The following is a 12957-nucleotide window of genomic DNA, read 5'->3' on the forward strand; positions in this document are numbered from 1 at the left end:
GTGAGCAAGTCTGAATCTCTTGGTACTTCCATTCTACACAGTACAAAAGATAGAGATTTGGATTAAAAAATTAAAAGTAAGCCAATCATGACTGTGTGCTATCAGCCTAAAGACAAGCCTCCAGCTCAATGGAATAGAATTGAGAATCCAAAGATAAAGTCACACGCCTGTGATCAAGGTGCCAAGATCATCTAATGGGGAAAACGTTGGTCTTGAACAGATCTGCTAGGACAACTGGATATTCACGTGTAAAAGAATGCAGTTGAGGGTGGGCTTAAGACACTGGTTAAGATGGCCACACCCTCCATCAGAGTGTGTAGGCTGGAGCTTCCTGTTAATGTACACCCTAGGAGGTAGCAGATGATGGCTCAAGTGGCTGGGTCTTTGCCACCCACATGGGAGATCTGGATTGTGCTCCCAGCTTGTAGCTTGGGCCCATGCCAGTCCTGGCCATTGTGGGCATTAAGGGATGAACCAGGGAATGGGAACTGTCTGTCTATCTCTTTCTAGCTGCCTTTCAAATAAATAAGTAAATCTTAAAGAAAAAGATTTAGATATTCCAAATAACATTTCAAGAAAGTGAGGAGACAATTCACAGAATGGGAGAGAATATCTGCAAATGTGATATCTAATAGAGGACTTATATCCAGAATACGTGAAAAACTCTTACAACTCAGCAATAAGACACATTGCCCAATTTGTAATAAGATCTGAATAGATATTTCCCCCAGAGAATATATGTAAATGGCCAATAAGCATAAGCAAAGATGTTCAACATCATTAGTCATCAGGTAAATGCAAATTAAAACTACAATGAGAGCCCCAACAGAGCTGGGCCTATCCGAAGCCAGGAGCCAAGAGCTTCTTGAGGGTGTCTCACGTGGGTGCAGGGGCCCAACCACTTGGGCCATCTTCTACTGCTTTCCCACGCCATTAGCAGAGAGCTGGATCAGAAGTGGAGCAGCCAGGACTCCAGCTGGTGCCCATATGGGATGCTGACACTGCAGGAAGAGGCTTAACCTACTTTGCCATAACACTGGCCCCTTATTTTATTTTATTTTTTAAGATGTATTTATTTATTTGAAAAGCAGAGTTACAGAGAGAGAAAGAGAGAGGGAGAAAGAGAGAGAGAGATTTTCCATCCGCTGGTTCACTCCCCAAGTAGCCACAATGACTGGGGCTGGGGCAGGCCAAAGCCAGCAGCTGGGAGTTTCTTCTAGTTCTCCCACAGGGGGCCAGGGACTTGGGTCATCTTCTGCTGCTTTCCCAGGTGCATTAGCAGGGGAGCTGTATCTGAAGTGGAGCAGCCAGGACTCAAACCAGTGTCCAAATGGGATGTCAGCGCTGCAGGCGGCAGCTTAACCCACTGCACCACAGCGCCTGCCCAAAGATGCCACTTTATACCCACTAGACTTACCATAGTAAGAAGGCAGACAAAGGGTGGGCACGTAGCCTGGGCACGTAGTGGGTAAGATGCCCACTTCTCACCTCAGAGTACTGGAGTTCAATGCCTAGCTCCAACTTCCTGCTAATGCAGACTCTGGAAGGCAGCAGTAATTGCTCAAATCACTGTGTTCCTCCCATGTGAGAGACCCAGAGACTCGAACTGAGTTCCTGACTCTTGGCTTTGGCCAGGCCAGGTCCCAGCTACTGTGGGCATTTGAGGAGTGAACCTAAGAAGGTGGAAATCCTCTCTGTCTAGCTCTCCTCTGTGTCTGCCTCTCAAGTAAATTAAAAAAAAAAAAATTCTTTTAGCTTTTTTTTTTTTTTAGAGGTTTTATTCAATTATCTGAGAGGCAGAGTTACAGAGAGAGATGGAGAGACAGAGAGAAAGGTCTTCCATCTGCTGGTTCACTCTCCAAATGGCTGCAATGGCCAAAGCTGGGCTGGTCTGAAGCCAGGAGCCGGGAATTTCTTCCGGGTCTCCCATGTCCAAGCACTTGGGCCATCTTCTACTGCTTTCCCAGGCCATTAGCAGAGAGCTGGATTGAAAGAGGAGCAGCTAGCCCATGAACTGACACCCATATGGGGTGCCAGCACCATAGGAGGAGGTTTAGCCTAGTATGCCACAGCTCTGGTGCCATAAATAAAAATTTTAAGAGGCAGACAATATAAGTGTTGGAGAGTTTGTGGAGAAAGTAGAACCTTCATACATTGTTAGTAAGAATACAAAATGGAGCAGCCATTTGGATAAGTATAGTAGTTCCTCAAGAAGGTAAACATCTTATGTCCCAACAATTCCAACCTAGGAATATACCCGAGATAACTGAGATCATGTGTCCATTCAGAAACACGCACATGAATGCTTACAGCAACATTGCTCATAATAGCCCCAAAGTGAAAGCAGCCCAAATGGCCATCAGTTGATGAGTGGATAAACATGATGCAGTCTATCCACATGATGGGCTGTTATTCAGCCATGAAAAGGAACGAACCACCTGAATGAATCACAGACAGATACAGAGGGTGCATGCTTTATGGTTTCGTTTCTATGAGCTGTTCAAAACGGGTGAGTCTGCAGAACAGAGAGTAGATCGGGGTTGCCTCTGGCCAGGTTGGCTGGGGCGAGGGGAGCAAGAGTGATCACTGATGGGCACAGGGTCACTCTTTTGGGTGAGGTGAGCGTGCTCACAATCCCGGGAGTCTACACTTTAAAAGAGTGCATTTTATGGCCTGTGAATTTTTATTTATTTATTTATTTATTTATTTATTGACAGGCAGAGTGGACAATGATAGAGAGAGACAGAGAGAAAGGTCTTCCTTTTGCCGTTGGTTCACCCTCCAATGGCCGCCGCGGCCGGCGCGCTGCGGCCGGCGCACCGCACTGATCCAATGGCAGGAGCCAGGAGCCAGGTGCTTTTTCCTGGTCTCCCATGGGGTGCAGGGCCCAAGCGCCTGGGCCATCCTCCACTGCACTCCCTGGCCACAGCAGAGAGCTGGCCTGGAAGAGGGGCAACCGGGACAGAATCCGGCGCCCTGACCGGGACTAGAACCCGGTGTGCTGGCGCCGCTAGGCGGAGGATTAGCCTAGTGAGCCGCGGCGCCGGCCTGGCCTGTGAATTTTATCTCAATAAAAAGAACATACAGAAATAGGTAAATTCAAAGCACGTTACTAGTCCAAAGGCTAGGGGAAGATGTGATGGAGGGAGGGAGTGGGAGGGGCTTGTGGGCGGGGCCTGACGGAGCAGGGGTGGAGCTCTGTGGAGGAGGGGGCAGCTCGCTGAGTTGGAACAGCCTGCATACCTCCTGTGCCCTTTGCAAAGCCTTTCCCAGCCAGCTCGCCACAACCCCGTGCCTTCTACACAGCAACTCTTTCCTAGTCCTGGTTTTGGCCTGAGGTCTCTGCCTGGGGGATGTGAAGCTTTTTCATATTGTTCTCAGTGTGGCTGGCGTTAGAGAACAGGCTCCCAGAAGTATAACTCGGTGTCTCTCTAGGTCTGCCTTTCTCTGGGTCTCCTCTGCCATGTAAGAGAAGAGCCACATGGCACCCAAGTTAACTGGGGAGGGAGGAGCGTCTCAGGAGAGGAAGCGCTGGGAGAGGCGGGGTGGGGGAGCTTCCCAGGCCCTACCTCATGCAGCAAGCTCCACAAGGCTGTGACCTTGTCTGCCTGACCTAAAACCAGAAGCCGGCAGGGGGATGGTTTTCCTGGGGAACACATCTTAATGTAGTGGTTTGAATGAGAACTTGGAGTCAGATCTTTTCTGATTGAAAGTCAGAATCTCTTTGGCTCACAGATTTGATGGGGAGACCAACTTTGCCATTTTTTTAAAGGATTTTCAGAATGTGTAATTTTAAAATTTTTTGTTTATGCAAAAGTGGGGGAGATCTTCCATCTGCTGGTTCACCCCTGAGATACCCACACCAGCCAGAGCTAGGCCAGGCTGAATCCAAGAACCTGGAACTCACACTAGGTCTCCCATGTGGGTGTCCGGGGTGTCCGGGACCCAAGTACTTGAACCATCATCATCTGCTGCTTCCCCGGGGTGTGGATTAACAGGAAGTAGAGCCAGTATTGGAAATCAGACACTCTGAAAAGGGATGTGGGTGTCCCAAGTAGTGCCTTCACTGTTGTACCAGACAGTTGCCCCTGTCAGTTTTTAAAAGTCATTTTCAGTTAGAGCTGTTGTTGTTGTTATTATTTATTCAAGAGGCAGAGAGCCAAAAGAAAAGAGAAACAGACAGACAGGGGTCTGTGCTGTGGCGCAGTGGGTTAACGCTTTGGCCTGAAGTGTGGGCATCCCATATGGGCACAGGTTCGAGACCCGGCTGCTCCACTTCCAATCCAGCTCTCTGATATGGCCTGGGAAAGCAGTAGAAGATGACCCAATTCCTTGGGCCCCTGCACCCACATGGGAGACCCGGAAGAAGCTCCTGGCTCCTGGCTTGGGATCGGCACAGCTCCGGCCGTTGCGGCCAACTGAGGTGTGAACCAGCAGATGGAAGACCTCTCTTTCTCTTTCTCTTTCTCTCTCTCTCTCTCTCTCTCTCTCTCTCTTTCTCTCTCTCTGCCTCTCCTTTCTCTGTATAACTCTGACTTTCAAATAAATAAATAAATCTTTAAAAAAAAAAAAAAGAAAGAAACAGACAAAGGAGTCCTCGTTCACTTCACAGTGGTCGCTGGCTGGTGCAGAAGTTAAGAGCTGGGCATTCACTCCAGGTCTCCCACACAGCTGTCAGGGGCCTCCTTCCTTTGCCTCCCAGAGTCTGCATCCGCAGGAAGCTGGAGTCAGGGCAGAGCCCAGTACTGAACTTCACCACCCTAAGACATGCTTTCTGTAAGTTGAACTACCTGAATTTATAGTGCTAAGATTTTTTTTTAAGATTTATTTTATTTATTTGAAGGACAGAGTTAGAGAGAATATTCTTTTATTACTATTATTAAAGATTTATTTCTTTATTTTGAAAGGCAGAGTTGCAGAGAGAGAGGAGAGAGAGAGAGATCTTCCATCTGCGGGTTCACTCCCCAAATGGTTGTAACAGCCAGGACTGAGCCAGGCTGAAGCCAGGAGCCAGGGGTTTCATTCAGGTCTCCCATGTGGGTGCAGGGGCCCAAGCGCTCAGGCCATCTTCTGCCGCTTTCCCAGGCACATCAGCAAGGAGCTGGATTGGAAGTGGAGCATCCAAAACTTGAATCAGCACCCATCTGGGATACCAGCACTGTAGGCTGTGGTTTCCACCTGCTGAGCCACAGTGTTAGCCTGAATCTTCCAACTGCTGATTCACTTCCCAAAGGGAACAATGGCCAGGACTGGGCCAGGGCAAAGCCAGGAGCCAAGAGCTTCTTCTGGGTCTCCCATGTGGGCCCAGGGACATGAGTCATCTTCTGCTGCTTTCCCAGGTACCTTAGCAGGGAGCTGGATTGGAAATGAAGCAGCCAGGCCATGAACTGGCACCAACACGAGATACTGGAATTACAGACAGTGGCTTAACCCACTATGCTACAATGTGCCAGCCCCCAGCTCTGAGGTTTTGATAAAGATACATATAAAACTCACATAGAATATCCTTGAAATTATGTTATTTGCAACATATGATTGAAAAAAAAAACAAACTTAGATGTCAAGTTCAAAAGTCTGAGCGGGGTGCATACATGTCCTCTGAAAACTCTTTAAATAATACTTGATGAGAATTTGGAAAGATGGGTCCCAGTGTAGTGGCTGAAGCAACTGCTTGGGCTGCCAGCATCGCACACCAGAGTGCTGGTTCAAGTCCCTGCTACTGTTCTGATCCAGCTGCCTGGGAAGGTAACAGAAGAGGCCCCAAGTGCTTGGGTCCCTGTCAGTGGCATGGGAGATCCTGAAGGAGTTCCTGGTTCCTGGTTTTGGCCTGGCCCAGTTCTGGCTGTTGCAGGTATTGGTGGAATAAACCAGCAGATGGAAGATCTCTTTCTCTCTTGGACTCCCTTTCTATCACTCTTTCAAATAAATAAATAAATAAATCTTTAACAAGAATTTGGGAGACCATGCACTACTCCCCTTGACCTCTGAATTACTCTTCAGCAGCCCTGAAAGAATTTCCTGACAGTTCTCCAAATCCTTTTGCAGAATCTGACCATGCCTTTATCTAACCCAACCTCCTCTGAGTGTTTATTAAGCAACTACTGGGTGTAAACCCAGTGCCATTCCCTTGCTTGCCACTGCAGGATCCAGAAGTTGCTCCTCAACCTCTGTTTTCATCTGTAAAATGGGATTATGACCTCTCTTTGAAGGGCGGCCCTGTGTGGATAAGCTGTAAAATGGCAGCCCTAAAGGGGGATAATCCGGCCACTTTCCCAGCCAGCCTCCCTCTCCACGCCCCCTCCACACCCAGGTCAGAGTCCAGCATTCTCACATCCATTCCTCTCCTTGGAATCTCTGGATTCGGAAGTGCTTGGCCCAAGGCTATGAATGCATCCAGCAGAACCACAAGAGCATGGAAGGAGCAGGTTTGGGGCAGAGCAGGGAAGACAAATCCATGGGGTTAGGAGCCTGTGGAGTCCTGAGGGAGCTGCTCCCTGCTGGGCCTGGTGTCAGGCTTTGCCTGCTTCGCATAGGGGCTCTTCATGATTACCCACCTTGCAAGGCTCAGAGAGGGACTTGCCTGGTTAGCGGCCCAGCCGCAAACTTGAGCCCATTGGGATTGTAAATCCAGGTCATTTCCAGGTGTTCTCATCACCTGTTTGTTCTGCAAGCATCCCCATTCCTTTTTGTGAGTTTAGGTTTTGCACCACTCATTGGGTCTGTGATCCGATCTGCAATTCTTCTCTGAAGGAGACACAGGCCAGGAGAGGAGGGGAGGGGACAGAAGAGGCGTTAGGAAGTATTTCTGGAGCATTCACTCTGGGCCTCGAAGTCCTGGGTTTCCTCACTGTGGGAGGCAGAAGTCCTCATAGCCTTATTACAAGGAGCTTCCCAGCTGGCTAGGAGGGTGCTCAGAAGCCAGTCATTACGGCAGAAATTCATTCATTACGGCTGCTTTTACAAGTGGAAAAGGGAAGACTTCCAGGAGGAGGAGTCTTCTAAACAGGGCCCTGAAGGAAGAATAGGAGTTCACCTGACACAGAGGAAAAGCCAGAGGGTTCAGCGCAGGCACAGGCTGAATACAGAATGGCCTGTCTTGCCACTGGGCAGCTAAGGCGGTGATGAGGGGCAGGAATTACTGATGACCACACACTAGGTCTTGGAAGGAGGATGTTTGGGAGAAACCTTGAGGGTGGCGGCTTGGGTCCTCAGGCTGGGACTGGAGATACAGGGGCAGGGTGCAGGCAGAGACTCGGTGTTTGGGCAGGAAGGAAGCTCTGCTGGGAGCTGCCTGGCCTCAGATGGAGCCAGGCCTTCTTTGACCTCAAGGCGAAGCCTGACTCAGTTCTGGGGAAAATCCCCGGCCGGAGGGAGGCAGGAAACAGTTCCCGAGCCCATGTGAAGGGCTGAGCATGGTGCTCACCCTCTGCACTGGGGTCTTATTACCAAGACCCGCCACAACCCGGCTGTTTGCTCAGAAGGCAGGTGTTGCCCCTGTCCCGTGGGAACAGAGGGGCAATTGGGAGTTGGGGGTTGGGAGTTTGCTCTAAGCAAGTCCTGTGTCCTCTCTCAAGAAGCTGGCAATAACAGCACTGCCTATTTCCTGGGATTAAGTGAGAGAGTGTCCCGGAGAGTGGCTGGCAGAGAGGGATATGCCGCAACTGTTGTTGGAACAGGACAATCCTGGCACACGCTGGGCTTGTGTTCCCAGGGGAGGAACCAGTCTCATCAGGACACTGCTAGCAGAGCGAGCTTCCTGCTGCACAGATATGACCGTGTCCTTAGCCTGCTCCATAACCTTCCATGGCTCCCTACTGCCTTCTAGATGGAAGCCTAATTCTTTTCCTTGACCAACAAGGCCCTACATGGTCAGGCCCCTGTGGTCCTCCCCATCTCCCCACTAAAGTCTTTTTGGATTCACCACCAGCCCTGTCACAGGCGCTGGCCTCTCTGGCTTCCCTCATCTGAGGTCAGTTCCTCTGAAGTCCAGTGTTTCTCTGGGTTCTTCTGCGGGAATTTCTACCTCCTTCGCTGTACATGTCTCAGGAGCGCCTGTGGACCGTTCCCCCTGCTCTACTGCGAGTCTGCTGCAGGGGTCTTCCGGCACTCCCCTGCCCTGTGCCCCGCCACGCTCCAGTTTTGCTCTCAGCACCAGACTAGACTCTCTCCCTGGTTATTACTTGGCTGCCTTCCCCACATGGCTCTGGGGTGGGGGGCGCGGGTGTTGGCAGTACATTTCTGTTGAATGAATGAACAAATGGCTATCTGAAGAACCAAGAGGTCACTCTACTGGCCACACGTGGAGTAAGAAAGACCAGTAATCATGATGTACCAATGGGGAAACTGAGGCTTTGTCACTTAAACTCTTTGTCACTCAAACTTGTGAGCACCTCTGTGTGAGAGAGCATCTGGGCTTTCCATAAACAGTGCTTGCAGGGCGAGAGCCGGGACTCGGGGCCCATCCCAGCAGGTGCGAGCCAAAACCCCGCCTGGGCTTCATCTCTGGGACCTCTGTTCTCCACAGGTTAAGCCAATGTGTGCCAAACATAGACTCAGCAAGTATGTATTGGTTCTTGTCTCTGTCTTAGGGATGGCAGGTCCAGGCCCAGAAAAGTCCTTGAGTGGAGAGACAACTGCCCAGGGAGGAGCCAGGTCTACACCCCCACGGCCTTGCCCTACAGGGCCACAACCCTTCCTCTGCCTCAAAGATGTTTGACCTAGTGGTTATCTATCCCCAAGCCAGGGCCTGCTGGGTGGGCAGGCTGGCCAGGGGTTGATGGCTTGAGGCATCTATAGTGCAATTCTCTAAGAGGCAGGGATAGCCCTTGAGGTCACCCTAGGAAAATCTGAGGTTTCTCTCTGGGATTCTGTCTTCTCCCCAGATCTGCTAGCAACCAGTTCATCCCTGGCTGCCACCCCCCCACACACTTTGGCCCCTGCTTCTCTCTCTGGGGGGCTGGGAGGTCAGAGAGAAGGGGTTCCTGTCCAGCAGTGATGACCCCAGGTCAGCTTTGGGAGGAACAACTGCCCCAAGCCCTCTTCACCCTCCCAGCATCTTTACTGAGTTGTTTTTTCCCAAGGCTGGTGTTCCCAGACACAGTCATCTCAACTTTTCTCTCCCTAGCAGCCAACCTACTGTCTGACATAGAGAACGGTAGCTGAATGAAGCAATGAGAACAACTCAGTGTTCAGCGAGTGCTTGGTCTGTTACTAAGTGTAAGTGCAGGCTGCTGGCTCTTACCTTTATCCTGAGAATCCTCACAGCTGCCCCGTGCATTTGGAAGCCACAGGTGAGGAAACAGGTTTGCGATAAGTGACTTGTTCAAGACTGCACAGTGGCAGCTCCCAGGCTGTCAGGATGGCTAGGGGGAAAAGTAGGACTGGGAGGAACAGTGATGGATTGGTGCCATTGGCAGGCAGAAATGATTGGCTCAAATGATCAGCTGTGAAGAAGGAACCAGTCAAAGCTTCTCCACGGAGTAGCCCACATGGGCGAATCCTTAGCAGAACAAAGGGCTGGTTCCTGGAGGGCCGTGGGGTGTAGACCCAGCTCTTGCAGGCTGGTAGACTTGGCTGCTGAGAATCTCCCAGGGTCATTCAGCCTCTTCCACAGACCCTCATCTCTCCCGTTCCAGGGGGGGGCGCTTTCCCTCTCACAAAGACCTCTTGCTGCCTTAGCAGGACTGGCATCCCAGCGCACTCACAAGGTGTGCTCAGAGCCTGCCTCCTTGTGAGCCTCCATCAGGGACCTGGTGTGTGTGTGGGGCGCCTGGAGAGCAAAAGGCTAGGGGTATCCCAAACTCCATGCCTACTGGGCTGCCGCCGGCTGAAGGCGGAAGGATGGCACTGATGCTGCGCAGGGCAATGCCACGCCAAAAGTGGCCTTTTTCCCAGGTGGGCTCTTGGTTAACCCAGGGACTCGGGTAAACGCTCCACTGGGGCAACAACTATGCACATTTACTAAGCCCTAGAAGGAATGGCATCACGTGGCCCTCGAGGGCGGCGCCCTCAGCTTTGAGATGGAGTTAACTCCACATCTAATCACAGAAGGCTTTCTGGAGGAGGCGGAATTTTTATGGCAGTCCATTGTGGCTTTCTCTCAACAGCGAGGATGCGATTAGCGCCCTAGGGACCAAGTAGGTTCTTGGATGAGCTTCCTGCTGGGGAGCAAGCTCAGGGAATGACGGAGTCCGGGCCGGGGGCCGGGGGCAGGCGCGGGGGCGGGGGGAGGGGAGGTAGCTGGAGCTGCAGGATCAGGCCCGGCTTGGATTCCGCAACCTGTCCTTCCGCTGTCTTTGCGGATTGGACGCGCCGTGGCTGCGCGAAGTTGGTGATACGGCACCCTGGCGCTGGGTACAGGCCATGAGGTCCCACACGCCAGAGATCAGAGGAGCCCCTGGCCCGGGGTCGCACCCGCAGGCTTGGCGGGGCCGGCCAGCGGTCCGTCTTCCTGGCGCAGCTCCGTCCGGGTCCCGCTGCCCGGCTCGCAGGGGCGATGCGCGCGCTCCCCGGGGAGCCGGGCAGTGGAGCAGGCGGCCTGCGCCGGACGGCTGTGGCAAGAGAGGGCCATCTGCCTGGGCGCGGAGAACTGCAGCGTCTGCGGTGCGAGGCGCGGCCCCTCCCGGCCCCCAGCCCCGCGTGCACGCACCTACCCACACCCGTCAGCGCCCACGGCCCGAGCCCCGGTGCCAGGCCCAGACCCAGACTAGGCGCGGGAGGCGGCGCAGGGATTAGTGGACCCCTCCCCCCCGCGCTCCCCTCGCCCCGCCCGAGGCAGCGAGGACCCCCGGGCCCCAGCGTGCGTGCGGGAGCTTCGTTCCCGCGGTGCCCGGGCTGGGGACTCGGCCTCGCCCGGCGGGGACCGCACGGCGACAGGCCGAGGTGCGGGCGCGCTGTCAGGCTGCAGCCGGGCTCGGGTGCGGGGGGTGGTCTTAGCGCTGGGGTTGCCCGGCCTCATCCCTCTGCCGAGGCCACGGCCGGGCGGGCAGTGCCCGGGCGGGTAACCCGACCCGGCTCCCCGGAGCCGCTCACCCCGCACGGCCGGGCAGGGGGAGGAAGAGGCATGGGGGGAGGGGGAAGGGAAAGGGTGGTGGGTGAGGGGCTGTGGGGACCGCAGGGCCGAGCCTTCGGCCCGTCTGCGCTGCTCTGGGGCGGCTGCCCGCGGCGCCCCGGAGAAGCCAACCCCCTGCCTCGCGGGCGTCGAGCCTGCAGCAGGAGGGAGCCCTGGGGCTGCACGGGCTTGGCTCGGGGAGGCAGACCCGAGCTGCTGCCTCCATTTTGTTTCCTGCTCAGCTTGGTCTGTGGTGGTGGTGGTGTGGGTTTGGGGTGCGGCCGGGCCGGGGTTCACCTGTGGCCGCGCCTGCTCGGGGTCTGAGGCCTCGAAGACCCCAGCCCAAGCCCCCAGGTGAGCCGTGCGGCAAGGAGGGGGGTTGCCTTGGCCTCGGGCCGAACCGAGCGGGCTGAGGGCAGGTGCCCAGTGGATGGGGAGCCCGGGCTGTAACCTAAGATGGAGGCCGGGACTGACGCGGACCCGAACGGGGCTGGCGGGGCGGTCGGACAGGCCTCGGCCCGGGCCAGGTGCCGCCGGGCTTGAGGTTCGAGACGGGTAGAGTGTGGGAGCCGTGCGCAGCCAGTAGCCTGCGCAGCGCCCCGAGATAGGTGAGGGGATCGGAATGCCACCCACGACGCCCGCAGGCCCCGACACTCCGGGGAGGCGCGCGAGGCCCCTGGGGAGCCTGCCTCAGGCCCCGCCCGGGCAGCCGGGCCGGCCCGTAGGCCCGGGCCGCGAGCGGGCGCGCAGGGGGGAGGGGAGGGGGCGGCAGCGGCAGCCTCGCTGATTGGGCGGCGCGCTCGCGAGCCCGACTTCACCCGCCCTGAACCCCGAAGAGTGAGGCGAGGGAGCGCGCGCGCGGTGGGGGGAAGGGGTGCGCGCGCACTCGGGGCCCCGGCCGCACGCGGACCGGCGCGAGGCGCTCGGTCGCACGCGCCGCGGCGGGGGCGCGCGCGGTGGGGGTGTGAGGAGGAGGAGGAGGAGGCGGCGGCGGTGGTGGTGGTGGAGGAATAGGCCGGGGCAGGTCGCGCTCGCTGTCTTCTCCCCAGAAGAGAGACGCGGGGGGAGGGGGGTGCGGCGAGCGGCTCCTCTCTCCCCATCGCTCCGCTCGCGCCCCAGTGTAATGAGGGTCACCCCCTCCCCCCAGCTGGCCCGGGAGGGGGCGCGGGGCACGGTAACTAGTCCGCTGGGGTGGGCGGCGGGCAGGCGCGAGGAGGTGGAGGAGGGAGGAGGTGGCCGGGCGGGGAAGATGGTGGTGGCCGAGAGGTGAGGGGTTCGGGGGAGGGCCGGGCGCGGCGCGGGGTTGGCGGCCGGCGGCGCTGCAGCCGCGGGCCCCCTCCCCCTCCTCCATCACTACCAGCCGGGCTCAGGCCTAGCTGGCCGGGCTGCCGCGAACTTCCTCCCGGCGCGGCCCGTGCCCCCGGCGGCAGCCCGCGCGCACCTCGGCCTCCACCTCCCCTCAGGTAGTCGGCCGCGGGGCGAGGGGCCGGCAGCCCTCCCGCAGCAAACTTTGCTGGCTGCTGAATATTGATGAATTCGATCGGCACGGCCGGGAGGTGCTGCCGCGGCTGGGGGAAGGAGCGCGGCCCGGGCAGGCGGCGGCGGCGGCGGCGGCGTCGGCAGCAGCCATGTTTGTCAAGCCGTAGCAGCTGCTTGCTGCCCTGACTTGGGCTTCGCTGGCCGCCTCCGTTTCTCCCCCTGCCGCGGCCCGGCCTCTGAACGCTGCAGCCGCGGACGGAGCAGGCCTGCAGTCAGGAGGGCGAGCTCGGAGGAGCCCCCGCCTCGGCCGACTCGCCCGCGGCCTGGGCACGGCCGCTGCAAAGGCTCGGGCGCCGGCTGGGCGCGGGGTGCAGCGCTATTGTGACCGCTGCGCCCGAGCGAGCTGGGAAGGAGGAGGGGTACCTTTT

The 12957-nt window shown here is 56.2% G+C and overlaps 1 protein-coding gene across 28 annotated transcripts in view; it reads left to right on the top strand.

Annotated features, from left to right (window-relative positions):
- Positions 1-10010: 10010 nt before the first annotated feature.
- The window catches only part of NSD1 (nuclear receptor binding SET domain protein 1), a 148907-nt gene continuing 145960 nt past the window's right edge, over positions 10011-12957 (top strand). For 3 of the 28 annotated variants that reach the window (XR_016235582.1, XM_070076448.1, XM_017341273.4), the window contains exon 1: positions 11947-12224. The gene's annotated coding sequence lies outside the window, so the exon portion shown is untranslated. Of the gene's footprint in view, positions 10137-10752; positions 10882-11022; positions 11405-11491; positions 11659-11753; positions 11925-11946; positions 12225-12263; positions 12317-12338; positions 12514-12957 lie in introns of those variants that run through there. The other 25 variants (XM_089335116.1, XM_089335117.1, XM_051844450.3 and 22 more) reach the window with 21 other exon arrangements.

The sequence above is a fragment of the Oryctolagus cuniculus genome, chromosome 6, assembly GCF_051225735.1.
Source record: "Oryctolagus cuniculus isolate XC-2025 breed Fujian yellow rabbit chromosome 6, ASM5122573v1, whole genome shotgun sequence".
Taxonomy (NCBI): domain Eukaryota; kingdom Metazoa; phylum Chordata; class Mammalia; order Lagomorpha; family Leporidae; genus Oryctolagus; species Oryctolagus cuniculus.